Here is a 14,417-nt window from a genome sequence, read left to right on the forward strand (position 1 = left end):
AGAAGCTCTGGGGGTGGGGCCCAGCCATCTGTGTTTGAACAATTGCTCCGGGTGATCCTGATGAGAGTTCAAATTTGGAACCATTCCTCAAGAGCAGTTTGACTTTCTGTAACACGTGGTGCTCTGGTGTTGAGAAGGTTTGCAATTCAAATCGGCAGGTCAACAACCAAGAGCCTAGGTCAGCAACCAAGAGCCTGAACTTGAATGTCAAAAGTTTCCCTGTTCTTTTGTCTATCTCGGCATTCCCCAGCCTCAGCACTAGTGACATTTTGGGCTGGTTAATTCTTTGTTTCGGTGGCTGGTTTTGTGCATTGTAGGATGTTAAACAACATCTCTTGCTTTTACTTCCTGGATGACAATAGCGCATCTATCTACCCCCAGTTGTGACAATCATACTGTCTCTAGACAGCGCCAAATATCCCCTTGGATGCAAAATCATCCCTGGTGGAGGACCACTGGTCTACCTACATTAGTTAAAGAGTATAGCTTATTGACTGTTCTTAATAATCACTAAGTAAATGGGCTTCCTTAAAGAAAGGACAATAGCCATCTCTAAATTTGTTGGGTGGATTCAATGTAAACATCGGAAAATCTTTAGAACCATATGTGTCTTATCAAAGTTGTCATGTGAGGGGCTTCCCTGGTGGTGCAGTGGTTGAGAGTCCGCCTGCCGATGCAGGGGACACGGGTTCGTGCCCTGGTCCGGGAGGATGCCACATGCTGCAGAGCGGCTGGGTCCGTGAGCCACGGCCGCTGAGCCTGCGCGCCTGGAGCCTGTGCTCCGCAACGGGAGAGGCCACAACAGTGAGAGGCCCATGTACCGAAAAAAAAAAGTTGTCATGTGAGTTTGGTATTATTATTATTATTTCAGTTATTATTGTAATCGAATAATACACAGACCATGAAAGGTCTATTACAAGTAAGTTTTTGTTAACATTATCATTTACTTGAATTATTAGTCTCTTTATCTCATGAAATGTCTACACAGAAGTCAGTTGTTGTTAATTTATTGCCACTCTCTTCATCTCGTGAAAGACCTGAAGTTGCCTTTATTTTACACGTGGCACTCCTAGATCTTCTCCCTATTAGGGGAAAGGATCATAAAGACCTTATCAGTTTTGCTTTAACTCATATTCCCTCCACTTAGAAAGATGTAGCAAACATGTTATTAAACTCCTTGTCTATTTTCCTCACTCTCCTTAAGGGATGCTCAGACACATCTGATAGCCTCTTTTCTCCACCCTCTAAATCTTAGCAACTTACTCCACACTACCTGCTTTTATAAAGAAAAGCAGGTTCTTTCCTTCCCCCTACCCCATCCCATTGTGATCCACATATGAATAGAGAGACTCTTTTCAAATAAACTCCTCAGAGTGTGCCAGGATCAACAGCTGCTACCCACGTCCTTAACAGCAAACATCTGAATCAAGAGGAAAAAAGTCAGTAAACCATCCGGATGTTTCGTTGATGTTTTGCCACGCATTAGAAGTTGTGCAACATCTGGATGACAACCTAGGATTTTGGCTTTCTATTGGGCTGCTCGGGTATTGTGTAGACACAGGCTTTATCTTAACCTTGCCATAATTTATGAGTTCAGAATTTCAAATTCAACCCAAATCCTTTGGAGCCTGAATCCACTCACCCTTGGCAAAATGTGAGTATGTGTTTTTAAAGCAATAAGACTTGGAAAGTTTATTAAAAAGTCTTAAAAGGCATTTGGACATCAAATAACTCTCAAAACCCAATGTTTTTGTGATTTAAATGAATCAGAAACATATGGATTAAATTCCCTTTAAATAGCTCACAAGATTAAAAATCAAGGGAAAAACGTGCTCAGGGCCAAATGTGTTTTGGGTTTTCCAGGACCAAGTATGGTTGAAACTGAGCTAGAGTCATGAATAGCACCCACACTGCCGCTGGGGTACCCCCTCCTCAAATTGGTTTAAGGACTAGAATTTTATTCACAGAGCATTTGCTCTCACTCGGCCAAGCAACCGCACAGACCACCAGAAACAACCATAATAGCAAACATCAACAATTAAAATGTCTGCTAATTTGCAGTTAGCCAAAAACAAACAGCACACTTCAAAGTCATACTAAAGATGTCTCTTTCTAAAGTTCTCCTGCAGAATCTGAAAGTGATTAAAAGAGAAATTACATCTGAGAAAGGAGCTGCTTCAAGCATTATTTAAAAGTGGGCAGAGATGGGGCTTCTAACAGCCAAGCCATCTCAATCAGCAACCCAGCTCTGGGCTTGTCATCCTTGGGCTCAGATATCAACCTAAATTCAGCTCCGAGGGGTCTAAACTAAGCCAGAGAAGACCAACCTGGCAGACGTGGTGTGGATGAGCTTGGGAGCTTAGTTCTCCACTGGAGGCGGGGGTGGGTTCTTTATTTGGTTTCTGCTACACCTACAGCCCTCTACTCTTGCCGACCAAAGACCAAAATCATTTTAATCTTGTTGATGACCAAAAGATACCTTAAAACATATGTTTTAATCTGGTTGCCTCTTTCATATCAGTTTCTTTGAGGGGGGTCAAATTATTTTACCTTCCATTTTTGCTTCTTCAGATTAAAATAACAGACCCCTTTTCCTAAGTTCACCGTTCTTGACTGGACCAGGGGCTGGTCCCTGGAGGCAAAGAGATTTTTGAAGGAAGGAAGGATCACAAAGTCTGTCTGACCTTGCCTTCTTTTCCTAATTGGCTCTCCTGCAGAAAATTTCCACCCCACCTCCCCATCTACCTCCTGTTGCCTCCCTTCTCCAGTTATAATTTTATGGCTTATATTTAGGAATTTTATTACAGCTAGGGGTGTATTTATTATCTCCCTTTATCAAGTTTCCCATCAGATCTCTGAAACTCTTATATGTTTCAGAAAGCCACTTATTTATTCAACAAATATTTGCTAAGCTCATACTGTGTGGTAGGTACATACTTCCTTTTGTAAATCGAAGGTTTTATTTATTTATTTATTTGCCACACCACATGGCATGTGGGATCTTAATTCCCCAACCAGGGATTGAACCTGTGCCCCCTGCATTGGAAGTACAGAGTCTCAACCACTGGACTGCCCGGTCCTGTCAGGTACATATTTATTGAAGACACATCTGTAAACAGGACAATTAACAGTAGATCAGTAAACAAATGGATATTCCAGAAGAAGGGTCAGCATGAAGGACTAGGTGGAGAGCTAGTCCTTATTTTGGTGTTAAAGGTGGTGAGTGAACTGAATGAGGCTGATTCAAGGCAGTTAAAAGGCAATCCGTTGATTGACATATTTACATCAAGGTGTGAATGACTGATAGCACAACTTAATAACATAAATGTCCTCCTCTTCCTAACCCCAAGGAAAATATTTTTCCTTCAAACAAACCTCCAATGGGTGATCTTCAACCAGCATTGCAGACCCTTTTTGGTAAGAAAACATCACTGTTTCTTATCTTGTGCTCTCCAAGGAGCAAAGCTGCCCCTGCCTCCTCTGCACTATTCTACTATAATTTATAGATGGTAATTCCATTCCATCTTAGCCTTCCGCTTCGTGGAGGGCCTTCATTAAGAGCCATTTTAGCTAATCTTTAGGTCTTCCTCTGTCTTGTTTTTTTCCAGACTTGTTCAAGTTTTTGTATATAGATACAGCAGGTTATAGTATCAAAGAGGAACTTATTCTCAATTTGTTTCTGATTCCTTATGACTGAGGACTGTGATATGTAAATTATCATGCTTGTGAAGGCCACTCAAGGTGACATGCATTGATTATGGACCACAGGGAGACATCAACCCTAAGGATTTAACAGAAAAAAAAAGATGAGCAACCAATGAAAGTCACTGGTCTCGAGGAACACATAACCCTCACTATATTATTTACTATAAAGTTTCCTTTCTGTTAAAAAATTATTAAGATAATATTTATATACAGTGAAATATATAGCTGTTAAGTGTACAATCCACTAAATATCAATTGTTATGTGATATATTAATATATATGTATATATGAATATACCCATTTTGATCAAGACCAAGAACACTTCCATTACCCCAGAAAAAATTCTTTCATGCCCCTTTTCAGTCAGTCTCTACACCCTCCCCCCCAAATAGGCAACCACTATTTTTGTTTTGTTTTGTTTTATTTTGTTTTTGCTGTACATGGGCCTCTCACTGTTGTGGCCTCTCCCGTTGCAGAGCACAGGCTCCAGACGTGCAGGCTCAGGGGCCATAGCTCACGGGCCCAGCTGCTCCACGGCATGTGGGATCTTCCCAGACCGGGGCATGAACCTGTGTCCCCTGCATCGACAGGCAGACTCTCAACCACTGCACCACAAGGGAAGCCCCACAACCACTGTTTTGATTGCTATTGTTATAGACCAGTTGGCCTTTTCTTGAACTTCATGCAAATGTAATTGTATGGTAGGTATTTTTTATGTCTGGCTTCTTTTGTTAAAAATACTACTTTTGAGATCCTTCTACCTTCCCTGTATTTTGTGTTTGTTCAACACCTAACAACATGATAAAGAAGAATGTGAAAAGTAAATCAAGAATAAAATCTAAGCTCATTGGGAGCCTTGAAGACAAAGAATGGTACCAATTTGGTAAACATACAGATGAAGATTTAGAAAAACTTGGTCAAGGGGGTGATGCTTCTCATTTTTGTCTCCATGAATCAGAACTTGTAGAAGTAGCTGTAATATTAATGTGCCATCACAGTATCTATAATGCTGTGACCTTAGGTGTATTTTATTTATTTTATTTTATTTGTTTTATTTTTGTGGTACGCAGGCCTCTCACTCTTGTGGCCTCTCCCATTGCGGAGCACAGGCTCTGGATGCGCAGGCTCAGTGGCCATGGCTCACGGGCCTAACTGCTCCGTGGCATGTGGGATCTTCCCGGACCGGGGCACGAACCTGTGTCCCCTGCATCGGCAGGCGGACTCTCAACCACTGCACCACCAGGGAAGCCCCCTTGGGTGTATTTTAAAAACTCCAAAGATACTTCTAAATAATATAACCCAGGTTGAGAACCACTGCCCTATAATGAGTGTGAGAGAGGCAATATGAATTTACTGTTCTTTCAGCGAATTGCAATTTCTGCCTGCTTCTTTATTCTTTATGAATATCTCACTGTAATTTTAGTATTTATAATTCATATTTTTATAAACTATATCCTTTAAAAGTAAGCCAACAATTCTATTTTCTGGAGAAGCAGTGACCTGTTTCAATGATGAAGGAAAAACGGCCTGTGTTGGCCACTCCATTGAGGACAATTCCTAAAGCCATGTTGAAAGTAATTTTGACTTTATATGATTTTTCACTGCATTAGTCAGAAGGCTATGCTGTGATAATAAATTAATTTTAGAATGATAAAGATGTCCTTCTTATTCAGATTCCAAGTCCAATAGAGATATCTACACATTGCTCAGATTCTCAGGCTGACAGCTTCCAGTATCTGTGTTGGCTTGTCTCTGAGGTCACCAAAGAAGGGTATGATAAAACGGAATGGTTTTAAGGACCAGAACTGGGAATGGCTTACCTCAGCTCTCAAACTTTGCTGAACCTTAGAATCATCAGGGAAACTTTAAATTTTTTTAAATATTCAGGCTGTGCCCAATCCCAATTAAATCAGAATTTCAGGAGGTTGAGATTCATGTATCAGTATGTTTTAAACTTCCCCAGATGATTCCAATGTGTAGCTGAATGTAAGACTCAGTGGCTTATATCACTTCTGCTCACACTCCATTGGCCAGTCCGAGTCATATGGCCCTGACCTAACACTAAGAGGAGCTGGGAAGTGTAGTCTTCCTGTGTAGCCAGGAAGAGGGGATTGAAAGAGGAGTGGCAAACATATATCATTGTGTCTGACACATTGATTTTTCATGTTAACTTCAGAACATGCCTTCCCACTCCTCCCCATACACATGTGATTTCACTCTAATAATATTATATTGATAAAAGCCTGGTCTGAGGCAGTAGCAGTGGGATGGGGAGGAAAAGTGGATTATAGTGACATTTCAGATATACTTTTCATTCTGGTCCCATTCACATTTGAAACAGGACCCCCCGTGAAACTTTCTAATCTTTATTCTAAGAATATTGGGCATCAAATAAAGAGTTTTAACCAAGGGACCAATGAATTATTTTAATTTGGATCAGTTATGATATGGGGCAAGTGTGGATGGGACCAGGCCAGTTAGAAGGTCTCTGAGGGGGCTTCCCTGGTGGCGCAGTGGTTGAGAATCTGCCTGCCAATGCAGGGGACATGGGTTCGAGCCCTGGTCTGGGAAGATCCCACATGCCGCGGAGCAACTAGGCCCATGAGCCACAACTACTGAGCCTGTGCGTCTGGAGCCTGTGCTCCGCAACAAGAGAGGCCGCGACAGTGAGAGGCCTACGCACCGTGATGAAGAGTGGCCCCCTGCTCGCCGCAACTAGAGAAAGCCCATGCACAGAAATGAAGACCCAACACAGCCAAAAATAAATAAATAAATAAAAATAAAAAACAACAGAAAAAGATGGTCTCTGAGGTTATCTGGAACAAGATGGCGGTGGCCTGGATTAAGGTGGCACAGTGTAGATGCGTTTGAGAGAAATTTAGGAGATTGAAGCAATGGGATTATGGATTGCACAGTGGGGATGAGATAAGCTTATCAGGATTCATGTATTTCTCACATAATCAACCAAATACCAGATGGGGGAGTGGTGAGGGCAGGTATCAGATGCAAGTATGAATGACAGTGAAGAAATGGAGCAATGCACAAAGGTACCACTTTCAAGAAGTATGTCTCAGAATGATGGGATGGAGGGAGAATGAGGGCATTAACTTGTCTAGCTCTTAATAGCACAATATTTGCTTCACACTTGACTATTGCCCTTTGTGTCTATAGCTCCTTGGGCTACCATTCAGGTAGGGGAAGGCGAATGTTAATTTAGAGCACCAATGCCTCCCTTTATACTTAACTTGAGACTCCTGGTTTATCCAACTGTCTGCATAACTGCTTCACTTAAAATCCATATCATGTAAAGGAGAGTAAAAAGTTCAGCATACTCAATATAAGAAATATAAAGAGCCAAAACACCCTCTTTACTGTGTTGGCTTGGTCCTGGCTAAAATGTAGTGGCTCAGAAAAATTCCCTTACAGACCTTTGCTTTCCATTCTGTTCCAAGAAAACGTTGCCTTATGCAACTCAAAATTTTGAATGGAAATTTGGAAATATTGACCCAGGGAGTGGACTTCTTATTTATTTGAAATCTATTCCCATCTCCTCGCCCCTCCATTAGATCAAAAGGCATTGAACCTTTCTTCTCAATGCTTACTAAATAATTATATACAGTAGATGTTCAGTAATTATTGGCTTGTGACCTGCATCAGAAATTACCTTTAAGTTCTTTATTCCCTGCTATGGCTGTTCCCCAGGGGTTCTCTGAGTGGCCTGTTGACAGGCCAATGCAGGAATGTCCTCATACTTGTTCAACCTACTCCCAATCTCCCAAGTGGAAAATTTTCTCTACTCTAATAGTTTATTAAATTGAGATATAACTCACATACCATAAAATTCAACCTTTAAACATGCAATTCCACGATGACACTATATTCAAAAGGTTATTCAACTATCTAATTCCACTATCTAATTCCAGAACATTTTCATCACCCCAAAAAAGACCCCAAATCCATTAGCAATCCCTCCTGAGTCCCACCTCCTACCTCCTACAGGGTAGCAACCACTAATCTACTTTCTATCTCTATGGATTTGCTTCTTCCAAACAGTTCATGTAAATGGAATTGTACTATCTGTAGCCTTTCACGTCTGGCTTCTTTCACTTAATATAGTATTTTCAAGGTTCACCCATGTTGTGTGATATATTAGTACTTCATTCCTTTTTAAGGCTGAATACTATTCTCTTGTATGGATATACCACATTTTGTTTATCCATCATCAGTTGATGGGCCTTTTGGTTGTTTCCACATTTTGGCTGTTATGAAAAATGCTTCTCTATTCTAGTAGGTTTAAGAGTAATTAGAGTTTACAGGCAACCTTCAGGTTACAGAAGGCTCACAGGACAGATGGGTTAACCAAAGAGTGAGTCTCGCTTCCTTTTGATTTCCTCTACAAAACTACAGATGTGTTGCTTCTAGGTAGAAAAGCCTATCATTGCAGCAAAATCTTGATTAAAGTATAGTGAACTTTTCTTTTTAATCAATTCATAGTGAAAGGAAAACTAGAACAAATCCAATCAGAGTGCAGCTCATTTTGTGTACAGCTGCAATAAAAATCTCTGGATTTCTGGGTTTCCCTCAGTAAGAACAGGTGGTCAGAAATATTCCCAACTTTAGTGGGAGGATTTGTTTTACTTTTTAAAGTAGGAAACAGGAAGAGGGGAGAGAAAAACTGTTGATCGCACCAGTGACTTAAATGACATTTTAATTCCCCCAGTCAATCCAGTTTCTAGTAGTTTCAGACTCTTGAATGCAAGTCCTTCTGGTAATGCAAAATATTACCCATTCTGAGCTGATACATTTTTGGATAGCTCTCTCTTGGACCCAAATTACTAATGTTTAGGTCTTCCCAACCCTGACCAGACATTTCCCTATGCCAACCCAAGTTAGTGTCTCATCTCTTTTCCCTCACTCCTGTGTCAAAATATGGAAAGGTTTGTTTTTTCAGCTATGTAGCATTCCTTGAGGTTTGATCTCAGTCATGGTATCTTATCTTTCCCTGAGGTTGCAGCCTCCAAACTGCAGCAGGAGGCAGGCCCTTATGAACAAGTATAGAGACTGGTAGGTGGACATCAGGTTGGATGCTTGGAGCCCAAAAAGCATGCACCACTTTTGCACATTCCAATGTTTGAAGGTGCAAAATTGTACGAGCAAATGGAGCTGCCCACAACTGGCTAATTGCAGAGGCAATCATCGCCCTGGCTCCTTCCAAATGAGCAGAGAGCAGCTAATTGTGCTCACAATTGGCTGATTGAGCTCACAGTCAGTAAATTGCTGCTGTAACTGTTTGTGCATACAATTTTGCACCTGGGAGTAATTGCGGGCGATAGGGTCTAACACACTTTGAAAGAACATTAAACAGTACAACAACCAAGAAATCCAACACCGTCCAGCCTGCTTGGGGAATTTGAGGAGACACACTTCTTAAATTGGAGTTGGGGTATCTCAGACCCTGAAGCTACACCCCAGGGTACGCATTACAACTTGGAGCTATGCTCATACCACATCATCTATCTCTGACTTCACACTCAGAGCTCACTGCTCAGCCAGCAAAATATTTCAGTCACAGGAAGGGTCAGAGAGTGTAGTGCTTAGAACGGGAGTTCTGAACTCAGGGTACCTTGGTTCAAATTTGAGCTTTTCCACTTTGCTGGAGAACCTTGGCAAACTTCTTTTTTTTTTTTCTGTAAAATGGCAGTAATGATAAAAGTACCCAAGTCACAGGGTTACTGTGCAAATTAAATAAAATAATGCCTGAAAATTGTGACTACACAGATTTACTCAATGAATGTTTTATATTTTTTTAACTCACAGTATCAGTCAAAATTTGGACATCACTTGATACCCCATGGAGTCCCTCGCACTCTGATTTTTATGACAATTGCTGATACATTGGTGTTAAAGAGATTTATGTTTTTCTCCTTGCCAGCTGCAGGACTGTGGCCAAGTTGTGTAATTTCTCTAAATCACAGTTTACCTATCTGCCAAATGGGGATAAAAATGTCATCTACCTCACGGGTAGATAGGTAGTCCTATCTCATGGGACTGTTGTGAGGGTTAAATAAGGCCATGTAAGTGAAGGAGTTGCTTTGTAAACACTCTGTAAGTGCTAGCTCTTGCTGTTACAATTACTATTATTGTTCTCATAAAGCTCTGTGAGAACAGAATGGCACCAGGGCTGGCACTTTGGGGACTTAGAGCCAATACTACTATGTAACTCATGCTTGCAGTTTGTCAAGCTCCTACCCACTGCCCTGACAGAATGGATCCTTTTAGAGAGAAAGGAGGTATGTGAGCTCAATGGCAAACTGTCACGCTTGGGCCCTTCCCAGATCTATGTGAGGAGACAAGTAAGTTTTGAACCCAGAGAAACGCAAGGCCCTGATCCTTGTGTTTGCCTTGCCCTGGCTCATTTCTTGGTCTCTGATAGAGATGATTTTATAGGGTTCTTACTCTCAGCAAGGAAAAAGAGATAAGGACGAGCTTTGGCAGGATCCGGAAATTAATCCAGGGGAGGCAGACATTGTGTCTCTAAATGTAATTGAATCTCCCTGGTGTCTGGTGGGGGCAGGGATGGAGCACAGACCTTCTGACTTTAATGTCTGCGGGGGTGGGGTGTGGGACAGGGGAGGGAAGGTATGGGGAGGGCGCTGCACGGCTCCAGGCTAAGCCAACTCCCTAAGTACTTCTTTCCACACAGCCTCCTTCCCTTTCCTCTTTAGGACTGCCGCCATCCTGTCCCTTTGGATGTTTCTGACCCTTGATACAGCTACAATTTGGGGAACACACTCCCCCTCCCTTGCTGTCCAAGGATACAGGCACACAGGACTCTTTATGGTAAAATGGGCTTTACTGCTGATCCACAGGGATGCAGGCAAGGATGAAGGGCCAAGAGTTTAGAATCCCAGAGGATTCTCTAGCATTGCTTTTTGTTTCCAACTCATACGTGGTATATTAGTTTGTTAAGGCCACTACAACAAAGTACCACAGACTGAGTGCCTTAAACAATAGACATTTATTTCTCACCATTCTGAAGTCCAGAAGTCTAAGATCAAGGTATCTGCAGGTTTGGTTTCTCCTGAGGCCTCTCTCCCTGGTTTGCAGATGGTGCCTTCTGGCTGTATCCTCACGTAGTCTCTTTCTCTGGGCAAGTGCATCCCTTGCGTCTCTTTGTGTGTACAGATTTCCTTTCTTATAAGGACACCTGTCAGATTGGATTAAGGCCCACTGTAAAGACTTCATTTTAACTTAATCACCCCCTTTAACCCTTATCTCCAAACATGGTTAAAGTCTCAGGTACTGGGGACAAGGGCTTCATCATATGAATTTGAGGGAAACACAGTTCAGCCCAGAACACATGGGATTCTCAGAATTCCCAAGAAACGTTCTCTCCTTAGAGATGAAACCAGCTGGACCCAACTCAGATCCCAACTCAGCCAACAATAGCTGTGTGACCTTAGACAAGGCACATAATTAAGCTTCATAACTTGGGTGACCACATGTCTCAATTTGCCTGGGACTTTTTCGTGTATGTCTGTTGTCCCAATGTAATTATAAGAGTATCCTCTTTCATTCTTTTTTTTTTTTTTGCGGCACGCGGGCCTCTCACTGTTGTGGCCTCTCCCGTTGCAGAGCACAGGCTCTGGACACGGAGGCTCAGTGGCCATGGCTCACGGGCCCAGCCGCTCCGCGGCATGTGGGCTCTTCCCGGACCAGGGCACGAACCCGTGTCCCTTGCATCGGCAGGCGGATTCTCAACCACTGCTCCACCAGGGAAGCCCCTCTTTCATTCTTAAATGTATCCTCATTTGGATGATAAATTATGTGGTCACTATTCGTTACTTTCAGACCTGAATCATAAGATGCTCAGGGTTTTCAGGGAATGCTGGAGAAGTAACCATCAAACCACCTGTTACTTAGCAAGTGTGCCTGTCCCTTTTGCTTGTACCTTCATATTCCCCGGTCCCAGTTCCCTTGGTCAAGAATGCTCCTTTTGCTTGTACAACCCTTTGCTCAGTATGTAGCCTGGAGAAGATGCCAGGGTAGACCAGTAAGTCTGGACCATTGTTCATCCAGGCTCATATGTGCCACATGTAACTGACATTTTAAGGGCCTCCAGACTGGATGAGAGCCAAGTTAAAGGGCCCCTGCCACCCTAGAAAATTGTTCATCTCTACCATCAGCATCTGGCAGTACACTTGATTGGATTAAGACTCCTTGACTACAAGCAACAGAAACAGCATCTTGATTAAGTGGAAGGAAATGGGAAAAGAGCCTAATTATACAAGTAGTTTGCAGACTCAAAGGAAAAATTAAGCCACCAAACCTCAGAAAGAAAAGGGCCCAGAGTGGTTCCTGTGATTGTTGGTTCAGGGATAAATGGACAGTCATTTATTGTTTTTGATAAAATAAAAATGTGTATTTATATAATATCTATATATATTATATACATACACAGAAATAATAAATCAAACATTAATCTTCCCCCAACCAGTTTTAACAATAGTTATTCATTTGCTATATTTTCTATTTGCTTTTGGTGGAGTTTTTATTATTATTATTTTGCTCTTGTTTTATTTGGTTGAATAAATGAAACAAAACCAACTTAACTTCCCAGGCTCCAGTCCCATTTTCCTTTCTACTGTTCCGAGGTAAACAACAGTATGAGTTTGTGCATCCTTCCAGGGTTCCTGATTTATGTGCATTTCCAAAACCAATATGGCAGACAAGTCTTTCTCTTGGCCCTGCTGTCAGTATAGCTCATCTCCTGAGAGTCAGGCTCTGGGGAGAGTTTCTGATGGGCATGATCTGTGTCACATGCCTACTCTCAGGACCCCCTTATAACCTTCATGGACCTGGGGCAGTTATGCCTTCATGGGTCCCATTCTCCATTAGAAAAAAAATTAAAAATTATATCTTGCTATTGTGTTGGTATAAAGACACATATAATACAGGATGGTTTATGTTCATTTTTTTCCTCCTGATTTTCATGTAGATCATAACATTTTCCTGGGCTCCCAAAGGTACTGTGGGCAGTAGGCCCAGTACCTATTGTGACTAATGGAAGTGTTGGTCATGCCCATTCTTGAGGTCATTCAGGGAAAAGGTAAGGCCTGTGATTGGCATTCCCAGTAGAATCTCATGAAGTGCTGCTTCCTTGACATGAAGTGCTGCTTCCGTGACACTGAACAGATAAAATCAGGAGACTCCACTGTAAGCCCCTTAGGTTTCCTCAAGGGTTGGAGTCCAAGGTCTAGGTGCAGACACAGCCCCGGTTTGCCATAAGCTCAAATCTTTACTTAGAAATTTCTCCACGTCCTTCCCTTGAGCGGACTCCAGTCTGGGTCAAGCTCCTGGAGGGATGCATCTTCCCACCTGTGACTCTCAAACATCCTTGGTTACATGTGGTGGCTCTAAGGATTGCTTTCTAGAGCTTCCGCTGGAAAAGCACCTTCTCTCTGTCTACCTTTGTAAGTTTCTTCACTTACTCATTTCAGGAACCAGGACTGCTGCTCTGTGCTATTTCCCAGACACTGTTTTGTCTCTTAGAGCTCAGAGACCAATGAAGTCACACCTGTGCCCTGAAAGATATCACAGTCTCAAGTGGAAACAGACCACTTATTGTAGTACATGTGGCACAATGTAGTGAGGATGGGGGATAGTTATAGGCCATCCCTGGCTCTCTCTGTTACAGAGGAGTTCTATACCCACCTGCCTTCTGGCTCAACCCATCTTTGGGGGGCCATACTTGCTAGGACCCAGCCTCTCTCCCTTGACTTCTTATGCATCAAGTAATAAACCATATCTTATCAATCCTATGCTGCACATATTTTAACAGCCATTTACCATATCTGAAAATGGGTTATGATTGATTGCCTCTTATAAACACTGTTGGCCAGGTGACAGTTGGGACATAGTTGTCATTGCCTTCACATTCATGAACTTGGTCTGAAAACTCTTTGTTGATACTTTCTGATAAGATCATGAGAGTGTCTGCAAGTACCTTGCGGAGTGGGGGTGGTCAGTAATCTGGAAGAAGACCCCAGAGACTGTAGCTCTTAACCAGTAGTATTGCCTATAATTATTTTATGTATGCCAAGAGCCATAAAAATAAATCTAAAAGAGCTTTTTAATAATTAGAAAATAAAATTTCTAAGACATCAGGGGGCACTATGCCATGATTTAGTTGGTGGTATTTTTTTTCTTTCTTAATAGTGCATAAAATAATGATGTATTTAATCAATGGTAACTTAGGTTTGATAAAATAAGTCGTAGCTACAAATCTCACAGGGGCTCCATAGGGATCACTGTGTTTTCAACACATAGCGTAGTGTCTGGCCCATAGTGGATGTTCTCTCTCTCTCTCTCTCTCTCTCTCTCTCTCTCTCTCTCTCTATATATATATATATATATATATATATATATATATATATACACATATATATATGAGTACACATATATATGTATACATATATATATATATATACTCTCTGACATTATTATTTAAAATAATATGCACAAAAGAATGAAGGGAGGGAAAGTAATACACCATTATACACCAGTAATAGACCTAGACTATTTTTCTATTTCCTATGACTTTAACTGCAAATATCACAGTGTCTTTTCTTGAAAGCAGGGATTGGCCAGCTTTTCCTGTAAAGGGCCAGATAGTAAGTATTTTAGGTTTTGTGGGCCATAAAGTTTTTATT

Source organism: Tursiops truncatus, chromosome 15, assembly GCF_011762595.2.
Source record: "Tursiops truncatus isolate mTurTru1 chromosome 15, mTurTru1.mat.Y, whole genome shotgun sequence".
Classification (NCBI taxonomy): Eukaryota; Metazoa; Chordata; class Mammalia; order Artiodactyla; family Delphinidae; genus Tursiops; species Tursiops truncatus.